This window comes from Gossypium arboreum, chromosome 11 (assembly GCF_025698485.1).
Source record: "Gossypium arboreum isolate Shixiya-1 chromosome 11, ASM2569848v2, whole genome shotgun sequence".
NCBI lineage: Eukaryota > Viridiplantae > Streptophyta > Magnoliopsida > Malvales > Malvaceae > Gossypium > Gossypium arboreum.
Window position 1 is genome coordinate 70,947,792 of NC_069080.1, and position 11,230 is coordinate 70,959,021.

The 11,230-nt window shown below is 34.7% G+C and overlaps 1 pseudogene; it reads right to left on the reverse strand.

Moving 5' to 3' along the window:
• Positions 1 to 3,767: 3,767 nt before the first annotated feature.
• LOC128283706 (protein argonaute 4-like) lies at positions 3,768 to 4,617 on the reverse strand (annotated as a pseudogene).
• Between the last annotated feature and the right edge of the window lie 6,613 nt (positions 4,618 to 11,230).

Sequence of the window (11,230 nt, forward strand, 5' to 3'; positions counted from 1 at the left end):
TCGAAACTAAGCTCGTCTTTCGAAAATTTCTATCTCGAAACAACAAAACGTCATATCCAGTAAGTTAGGTCACTATGTTTTGAAATCTCGAAATAATTTTTTAAGTTTTGAAAACTTAAAATCACTTAGAAGGGTGCTTGACTATTCAATTCAACGAGAAAAGTCGCAACCCAAGAAGGTAGGGCACTACCTTTCTCAAGTTTCAAACATCAAGCATTGCCTTTTATTTTATTTTTAAAAAACCTTGCAATATTATTTTAAATGACGTTTTAGGATGACATATTAATGCATCATGAAGCATAGATGTACAAAATATTCTAACATTTCCATACAAACATAAATAATATCATTAAGACAAAACTAAATAACATGAACATACGTTTAATGAAAAAAATCATACTAGGGTAAATATAAGATAATAAACAAATAAAAACATGAGTAAACTAAAAGAAAAACACAATATATGCAAAAATTATACAACAATATATATCATAAAATAGCACATAAAAGAAATAATTAAACATAGCATATAAAAAAATGAAACTATGCACAAATAAGATAAATGACATACACTAAAAAATGAATAAATAGAACATTTACAAATTATAAAAATATAATGCAATAGTTCAAAATACATGAAATGATAATATAATATATATACATGCATAGAAAATATATATTTGAAAATAAACTATATAAAAAGGTTAAATATTATAATATATAAAATACGTAATCAAATGTATAAAGATAGGAATAAATGTACATATTTGAAAATTGAAGAAATTAAAATAAAAAAAAAGGTTGAAAAACTAAGATAGACGAAGAATAAAATAAGAACAAACCACAGAGAGTAAGAACGCAAGAGGGAGAGAAATTTGAGTGCATGCTCTCAAGAATTCTTATTGCTTCCCAAAACTCAAGTCATTTACAATGAAGGGAAAGGCCTCTATTTATAGTTGAGCCTCCCCAAATCCAACGGTACAGATCAATTACATCAACGGTTAAGATTAAAGGATATCTACAAATAAAATCTCCAAGATTACAAGATCATATCTTCAAGATTGCATATCATATCTAAGATTCCATATCATATCTAAGATTGTATCATATCTAAGATTGCATATCATATCTAAGATTGCATATCCTTAAAGATTATATTTCCATATGAGTCAAGCTTATAGATGGACCTTAAATCTTTTCAAGTAATGGGCCATTCCAATCGGGCCAAATTATATGTTTGTAATTTTGTACTGGACTTGGACTTTGTTTTATTTTTATTTTTTGGGCGTTTATTATTTTAAATACTGAAATGGGCCGGGCAAAAATAGGCTATTACAGCTGCCCCTCTTTGCTCATTGTCGTGTAACGAGAATAGAGCAAAGACTATAAAAGGACCCCTTTTACCCGGTCTCATTAGCTTCAGACTTTATGGTCCTCAATCTGCTCCTTGCAAACTCAGGATTGCCATGTTGATATCTTCGATCTGCTCTCCATCGAACACAGAGACGCCAAATTAACTTTTTCGATTTGTTCCCTGTCAATACCAAGATGCCAAATCCTCTTGGATCTGCTTCGATGTAAACATATGGAGGTCAGATCTGCTATGTCTTTAACCTGCTCCCCGTCGAATATGGAGATGCCAAATCTACTATCTTCAACTTGTTCCCTATAAACACAGGGATACCATGCTGAAATCTTCGATCTACTTCGCTATAAGCACAAGAATGTCAGATCTGTTATGTCTTCAATCTGTTCCCTGTAAACACAAGAATGCCAAATCATCTTGGATCTGCTTCAGTAAAACATCTGAAGGTTAGATCTGCTATGTATCTGCTCTCCGTCGAATATGGAGACGCCAGATCTGTTATCTTGGATCTGCTTTGATGTGAAAACATCCAAAAGTCAGATCTTCTATGTCTTCGATTTGCTCTTTGTAAACACAAGAATGCCAAATCATCTTGGATCTGCTTCAGCGTAAACACTTGAAGGCCAGATCTGCTATACTTTAACCTGTTACCCTACTGCTTAGGGGGTTAAGGCGCATCTTCGATCTGCTCCACTGCTGCTTAGGGAGATAAGATCTGTGAACCTGTTACCCTACTGCTTAAGGGATTAAGGCGAGTCTTCGATATGCTCCACTACTGCTTAGGGAGATAAGATCTGCAAATTTAACCTGTTACCCTACCGCTTAGGGGATTAAGGCGAGTATTCGATCTGATCCACTACTGCTTAGGGAGATAAGATCTGCAAATTTAACCTGTTACCCTACTACTTAAGGGATTAAGGCGAGTCTTTGATCTGCTCCACTACTGCTTAGGGAGATAAGATTTGCAAATTTAACCTGTTACCCTACTGCTTAGGGGATTAAGGTGCTAAATTTTGTAATTTTCAATCAATCTTGCTACATTGTCCACTGGGGAATCCACCTGTAGAATTGATTTCCTGGAATTTATGCTTATGCCAAATAATTAAGATACCATGATCGAAATGAGTCAAATACTCCTAATTAGACATATTATGATGCAAAATGTTTATGAAAATAACTCCTATTTCGGACGTCATCACTCATTCATCTATCGAGCTTTCTAGCTCGTTCTTCTCGACATATCAATCATACCCTGCTCGCATGCCTCGAATCTTCTCCATCAATTTGGTTTACCGTACCATTCCCCGAATGTTACGACCCACTGAAGATGTTTATGAAATGATCCTTTCTTAAGATCAATATTGCTTAAAACGTCCAACCACTTTTTGGGCTGAAGAAGAAAATCTCTCGAGTATCTCCAACCCATACATATGGGAATTCCTTAAACAATTGTCCTGTTTCAGTTTCTTGTATTATCTAGAAATTTCCAGAGTAATATGCAAAACTTCGTTTGTGAAGATATTTTAGTTCATCTATCATTATTTCAATGCAACATGCTTTATGAATAATGGGAGACAAATAAATTGATCCTGAGGATAATTAGATTTGGACAAATTATTGGAAGGAATGCAAAAAGATTAACGTGATAACATATCTTTGGGAAGAAAAAGAATCCAAAGATAGTAAATAGGACAGAAATTAGATGCCCCATAAATTGCCGCTTGAGCGTCTATACACTAGCTCCATGAAGACTTTCTTGAGTTCAACATGTGTTTAAAAGATCCAAAGTAATTCGTTGATGCCTCGATATGTAACATACTTCACTTCTCGTCGAATCCGGTATAGCAAGGTCACTGCATGACTTTCCAAATTTGAGCTGCCCTTTCGGGTTTTCAACTCAAAACCCCTTTGGTCTCAAGGCGCCCTTTACGGGTTTTCACCTTGGCCTCCCCATTTTTTTTTTGAAATAGAAGTCCCAAAGTGCCCTTTGCGGGTTTTCACCTTGGCTTCCCTTCTCCTTCAAACAAAGTACTCATTGACCGAGTCCGAATTCACTGGATCAGATAAATTCTTCCTATCCATTTCTTGTCAAAACTAGTGCACCTCTAGAGAAAGCCCTCTTCACAACATATAGCCCTTCCCAATTCGGCATCCTTTTCCATGGGAAGGATCCCTTTCAGTAAAAAGTTTCCTTTATGAAATTCTTTTGGATGAACCTTCTTTGTCATAAGTCTGTGTCATCCATTCTTGGTACATTTGCTTAGGATGAAAACTTTCAAGTTAAGTTTACTAGAGGTATTCAATTCTTGACTCCATCAAAGCTTAGAGGAAAAATATTGATTCATAAACCCAGTCCTGGCTGTTGTTTGTCAAACCCTACAAAAAGATGGTTCAATTATTCTCAGCAGACAAGAATGAAGTTGCTGACTTTATCCTTCAACCTGGAAAGTTGAGGTATAGAGATTACTCCCGGAGCATACATCCCACCATGACTCGATGATGTTTCTGAAGCATCCCTAATCTTCATAAATTGCCCCCAACTGTGAAGCTGCCAAATGAGCGTAGCAAATAGGAGCCATAAAAGATATGGCTGTGGTGATACATATAGGATAAAGAATGAACAAACTCTTGTAGATCATCAGTCGAAAACCCAGCCTGGTCTAAGAGAACATGATAGTGGGTCTGCCTCGTGATTCCAATCATTCCAGCATGGGTACCAAGGTAAAAATCATTGTTCTTTGGATGGCATACTTTGTTGTCAATGACAGTACCATGTAGCACATTGTCAGGAGATCCCTGCTGAAAAAACTTGGTATGATACTTTTTCGTACAACAATAACCACAATCTTTAGGGTTCCACTTCTCGTCAAGGAACTTGCAAGCCTCAATAACTTGATCAAAACTTGATTGAATTGAGACTCGCTAACCCCATCCTTGAAAATAATGATTTGATCAGGTTTCCTCTTCCCTGAACTTGTATAGAAGTCTAAGAGAGCTTCCTTCATGATGCTGTCATCCACTTTGTTAGAAACTAGTTTTGAAGAAAGAATCTATCATTTTAAGCTTCAGAGACTGTGTACGACCTGATGCCCCATAGCTACAAATCAATGGCCACCACCTGGAGCTAACCATCGCAGCTATTGACAGCACATCAGACTGCTCAAGAAAGCCAAACAATGCACCCATTCTAAGGATGATGGTTGGACCTTTGAAACAATTGGAATTGAAGGTGTTTGCCCCAGTGTAAGCATAGAGAGTAGACTGTAGTTTCTTATGCCAATTTTTACCAGTCTCGGTCATCTTCTGTAATTTGTTTTTTTTCTCCTTTTTCTTTTCTTTTGGCAACATTTGTTGTACTGTGGTATGGCGCATTATCTTTGAAAAAACTGCAAACTTCTGGCATTGTGCAGTTATATATAATCTTTTTTTTTTGGAAATGGATGACTTTTGACTTTGTAATATTGGCATATGAAGCTATCTCCCCCTCTTAATGGAGTAGTTGATGTCCACAAAGATGAGTCATTGTCAACTTTAAACTTTTGACGAGCTCGGGCCCATAACATACATGCCCCATAAGTCTTGACTCCTTTAAATTTGGCATTCATTGTACAACTAATGCGATCCCTTTCCATGGTGGACCAACAGTGCCTCAAAACCTCATGTTTATCCTGGCAATTGCAAATCCTCCTGCATGCGTCTTTGGACCACATTTTTGAACTCCCATAATAGTCTCAACAAGGTCTTGTTTTGTCTCCTCAGCTAATTCCAATTTCGCAATCTTTCTTTCCTCTAAGGCTATATTTCCTACCACCACTTCGTGGGGTAAAACCCATTTTCAAAAAATTCAGAAACAAGTCACAATTTCTGTCACCTTCAAAGTACTGAGATTCCTCTAAACACACATCGCACTCAAAAGGAACTCTAAATCTGTAGTATCATTGCCCGTGTCATTGATATCTAGGTATCTATGATAGGCACACAAAACAATATACAAGGAATAAATGAATTCAAGAATGACTATTTACATGAAATGAAAATTTATGAAGAATGTCAAAGGTCAAAAGAATCAGAATGAAAGAATATTTACTCGGATAAATAATAAAAGTATGTTTTATTGAAAATAAAAATGTCTGAACATGAGCCCACTTCTCAAAAGAAATCTCATTACTCCTAGGCTTTAGAACAACAATAGTGTTCTGAATATTACCCCGTAAAATTCCTAAAGATTACAGGAAGTTTTTCTGTAGTCCAATTGTTTAAAGAACTTCCCGGTTCGTAAGGGCGAATGCCTTCAAGGTTTCTTTGTTCAGTTCCTTCCTCATGTATGACATTTATGGGATGATTTTCATTTCTAAACACCCCATTCTCCGGGTAAGCTATCCCTCTTGACACAAAAGTCGGGGATATGTAAGGGAACGTCATTAATTCCCATTCAACTTCTTTTTCACTCAGTCGTGACCCTCTTCTCTCTCTCTCTCTTTTTCTTTCTCTTTTTAATAACTTTAACTAATTAGGGTCTTCTTATAATTTTGAATGCAAATGATGCAATGAAATGCTATAAGATGCAAATGAATGCAAAAGGTATCAATCTCAATTCAATCTCATTTAGAAAACTTTATTTAGAAAAAGAATATCTTTACATATAAATGGATTACAAATACGCTTTCGTCCTAATGCCTAAAGTTTTAACAACAAAACAAACACTTGGCCATGATCAGATTGCAGCTCATATTGGTGCTCAATATGTCAGCCTGTGCCACCAATGTCTGTAAATAATCAGCTGCCTCATGAGTTTGAGCTACGACCTCACTTGTGGGGTAATCCGTGCAGCTAAGGGCACCTCCTCCAAAACCTGTGAAGTTGTTCTGATTATTTTGAGATAGATTAGCGAACAGGTAGGTATCCCGTTCTGTAGTGTGCTACCTTAAAATAATATCCTATATCCTCAATGTTTCTTGAGAGCTTTCAGATTTCTACCCACGCAGAGCATCCTGCCTCGGTACCTTCACAACATAGCTAATCTCTAAAGGTCTTTATATGATACGGTCTTCTTTAATAGCTTTCTTTCACGCTTACTTAAGCTATCCAGGCCACCGGGGCTTGCATTTCCATTGTTTCTGATAAGTACAACAGTAAAATCAAGCTTGTTGTTTGGTAGCGGTCCTATAGTAAACGAGCTTTTTACAATCATAGGTAAAATTCTTTCCATCCAACTCATTTTTGTAGGTCTCATGCACTCTATCAATCACTTTCCTTCCAATACCCTTACCATCCACATGGCAACCGTCTTCATATGAAAGAGAAATACTATAATGGTAGAAGTGTCCATCAATACTCCCACACTCACTTTGAATTGCTCATCTATCCTCCTGTCAAGCAAATACTGCAAGTCCCCTTAGCTATTGTAGAACAACAGCTTGGCTTCATTACTCCATTGATCCCATATTTCCTTTAACTACTAGAGATTATTTTGCGCCACGCTGATGCGAGTGTAACCCCGTAATTCTGATGTGTATCCTTTAGCGTTTCCTTTGACCATTTATGGACGTTAGCGTTGCCCTTCATTCTATCAAGAAGTCCGTTCTCCATAATAAAACTTTCTAACTTAGAGACTGACCGTGAATCGATACCTTTTAAATGCAAAATGACATGCACAAAAGAAAGAAAATAGTCAGTATCATATGATATTAATAAACACAAAGATAACCTAAGTATAATTCTATCTATATTGAGCTCTTACGATTTTTCTATATGTGGTTTGTTTCTAAAGTTTGAGGTACCCGAACCAGCAGATTCCTTGATCCTCACCTATTATAGGCTCATTTGAATCGAGTTCAGTTTAGGGGAATACATTTCCCTATGGCTACACGGAGATGAAAATCTCACGAAACCATAGGTACAGATGTATCCCGAAAGTGATCCACTATCCTACACGGAGGCGAAAACCTCACGAAGGCGTAGATTCTCACTCCCACTTAAAAGTGTGACCACAATGGTCATGCAAATGCAATGCCTATCAGAATATAGCAACACATGCAATAATACAAACACATGTAATGCAAAGAGGATTAAATTTTAAAATTTTTAATTTTCGACATTAAGACAAGAGATAATCAATTACACGGCTTGACTCTCTTATTAGTTCCCAACGGAGTCGCCAAGCTGTCGAAACCATTTTTAAATCGAGTTTTGGAAAATGGGAATCGACTTTAAGAAAAACGAAAACGGGAATCGCCACTAATCTTTTTAGGTGTGATTGGATCACCTTATAAAATGTTTTGTTTTAAAACATTAATTTTGGTCTACAAAAGTCGAGAAAATAGATTCGAGAGTCGGTTACGTACGAGGAAGGGTTAGCACCCTCGTAATGCCCAAAAATTGGTACCTAATTGATTATCAAGTGTCTTTAATGTCGGAAATTTGAATGTTTTAAGATGCAAACCTCTTTTAATTAGAATGTCTCAATTTTGAAAATTAAGGCTCACTTATTTCAAACGAGTCAAAACATCACATCCAGTAAGTTAGGACGCAACATTTTAAAACCTTCGAAACTAAGCTCGTCTTTCGAAAATTTCTATCTCAAAACAACAAAACGTCATGTCCAGTAAGTTAGGACACTATGTTTTGAAATCTCGGAATAATTGTTTAAGTTTTGAAAACTCAAAATCACTTAGAAGGGTGCTTGACTTTTCGAATTCAATGAGAAAAGTCGCAACCTAGTAAGTTAGGGCACTACATTTCTCAAAGTTTCCAAACATCAAGCATTGCCTTTTTTTTTATTTTTTTAAAAAAACCTTGGAATATTATTTTAAATGACGTTTTAGGATGACATATTAATGCATCATGAAGCATAGATGTATAAAATATTCTAACATTTCCATACAAACATAAATAATATCATTAAGACAAAACTAAATAACATGAACATACGTTTAATGAAAAAATCATACTAGGGTAAATATAAGATAATAAACAAATAAAACATGAGTAAACTAAAAGAAAAACATAATACATGCAAAAATTATACAACAATATATATCATAAAATAGCACATAAAAGAAATAATTAAACATAGCATATAAAAAATGAAACTATGCACAAATAAGATAAATGACATACACTAAAAAATGAATAAATAGAACATTTACAAATTATAAAAATATAATGCAATAGTTAAAAATACATGAAATGATAATATAATATATATACATGCATAGAAAATATATATTTGAAAATAAAATATATAAAAGGTTAAATATTATAATATATAAAATACATAATCAAATGTATAAAGATAGGAATAAATATACATATTTGAAAAATGAAGAAATTAAAATAAAAAAAAAGGTTGAAAAACTAAGATAGACGAAGAATAAAATAAGAACAAACCACAGAGAGTAAGAACACAAGAGGGAGAGAAATTTGAGTGAATGCTCTCACGAATTCTTATTGCTTCCCAAAACTCAAGTCATTTACAATGAAGGGAGAGGCCTCTATTTATAGTTGAGCTCCCCAAATCCAACGGTACAGATCAATTACATCAACGGTTAATATTAAAGGATATCTACAAATTAAATCTCCAAGATTACAAGATCATATCTTCAAGATTGCATATCATATCTAAAATTGCATATCATATCTAAGATTGTATCATATCTAAGATTGCATATCCTTAAAGATTATATTTCCATATGAGTCAAGCTTATAGATGGACTTTAAATCTTTTCAAGTAATGGGCCATTCCAATTGGGCCAAATTATATGTTTGTAATTTTGTACTGGACTTGGACTTTATTTTATTTTTATTTTTTAGGGGTTTATTATTTTAAATACTGAAATGGGCCGGGCAAAAATGGGCTATTATAACTAGGATATTTGAGTTCCGAGCTCGTTGAGTTGAGTCCGAAATCGTGAGATGTAACTAGGCATTCGAACTCGTTGAGTTGAGTTCGAGAATGCCCGAGCTCGTTGAGTTGAGTCCAAGATTGCTTATGGGTGGGTTACATGGTAGCTTGGCTACATAATTTCCATAGGCTATTGAGTTTGTCTAGCTGCGGGTATGGCACTTATGTGCATGCAATCCGTTTATCCAAATTATATTCCGATGTGTTCAACGGGTGAATCTTAAGTGAATGAGGAGAATACTTAAGATGAAGGTGACATGTTGGTAAGTGTGGTGAATGAGAAAATTTGGACAGGTATTCGCTTAAACCCTCGGGTTGAGAACTTGGTATGATGAAATCGTGGTAAGATAGTAAATGTCTTGGTGATATTTATACAAATGATGTTTTATGTTGGATTGCATGATTATGTTACTTGCTATTTACATGTGAATTTACTAAGCATTTATGCTTACTCCCTCCTTTCCATTCTTTGTAGTTTTGACAAGCCAGGTCGAAAATCAGGAACAGTCAGAAGCTCGCTCACACTATCTGTGGACCATTTTGGTATAGTGGCTTGTATATTTTGAGTACGGCATGTATAGCATTATAATCATTTTGTGTATATGATCTTATGATATGACTATTGGATGGAAAGGAAATGTTTGTTAATGATTAGCCATTGGAATGGCTAATCAAGATCATTTTTTGGTGTTATGTATACTTAATGTGCTATCTAATCCATGGAAATTCATAAAAAGGTGAAATTTGCTATAAAATAGTATCATACAACAGCAATGATGTGAGTTTGAAAAATCACTAAAAATAGTAAAGACAGAATTAGATGTTGAATAAAAGATTAAATTAAATATTATTGAGTCTATTTTCATATGAAAGAAACAAAACAAGTAAATGAGTTGTATTTTATGAGAAATTTGAGTTTTGGTAGAACAGGGTCAGAGCGATTTCTAAATCCCCAGTTCTGACTTTAGAATTTCACTAAACACTGTAAAAAAATAATTAGGAGTCATAATTTATATGTATAGATTCATTATTGAGTCTAATTTTAATAGAAACAAATAGATAGTCATCTGAATTCTGTACAGAGAGAAAAGTGATTCAGAACAGAGGTTAGAGCAGTTGAACACTGAAATAGGGGAAACTTTAACTAATAAACTGTACTAATTGGCCCAACCAAAAATTTTAGAAAAACATTAGTAAATATATATATGAGTCTAGCTTCTGGGAAAATTTACAGATTTTAATTTTGAGTTTCGTAACTCGAGATATGATTTTTTTTAGCGACTATGACGCATATGGGCAGTTTATTACGAAAGGTGAAATAAATTGTTTGAAATTGTTTAAATGATAATTTAAGTCTGTTAACGCCTCGTGCTCGACTCTGGCGACGGTCTTGGGTAAGGGGGTGTTACAGCCCATGTGGATGAAAAATAGGCTATCTCCAAGCCATTTTACTCACCCAACAAGACATGTACCTACAAGCACATTTGCACACAATTACCAGCCATAACAAGGCACCAAAATCATTCATATTCTAGCTATATACATATGGTATAATAACATACAACCAATATGCCCAAACGCACCTCAAGGACTACATCAAAACATGTACAACCCTGTCCTCAATTTGGCCAAAATAATCAACTAACTTCTAGGCATATTTACTTCTATACATATCATTTAATTTACTTACCAAAACATATCAATTTATCAAGTGAAAAGATACATACGTACAACCTAGAAAACTAAGTGTCCAAACTCACAATTTAGTGTTTCACTTTTATATCAAAATGAACTAGACACATATACATATACACTTAAAGCCACATATACATGCCACAATCCCAAAAGAGTTCAAAAGCTACTAAAAATGATGGACAGTGTGAGCCGAAGTTTCGATTCGTCCCAAGTCAGTAAAAGTAATCTACAAAATGACATATAAACTCATATAAGCTTATAAAACT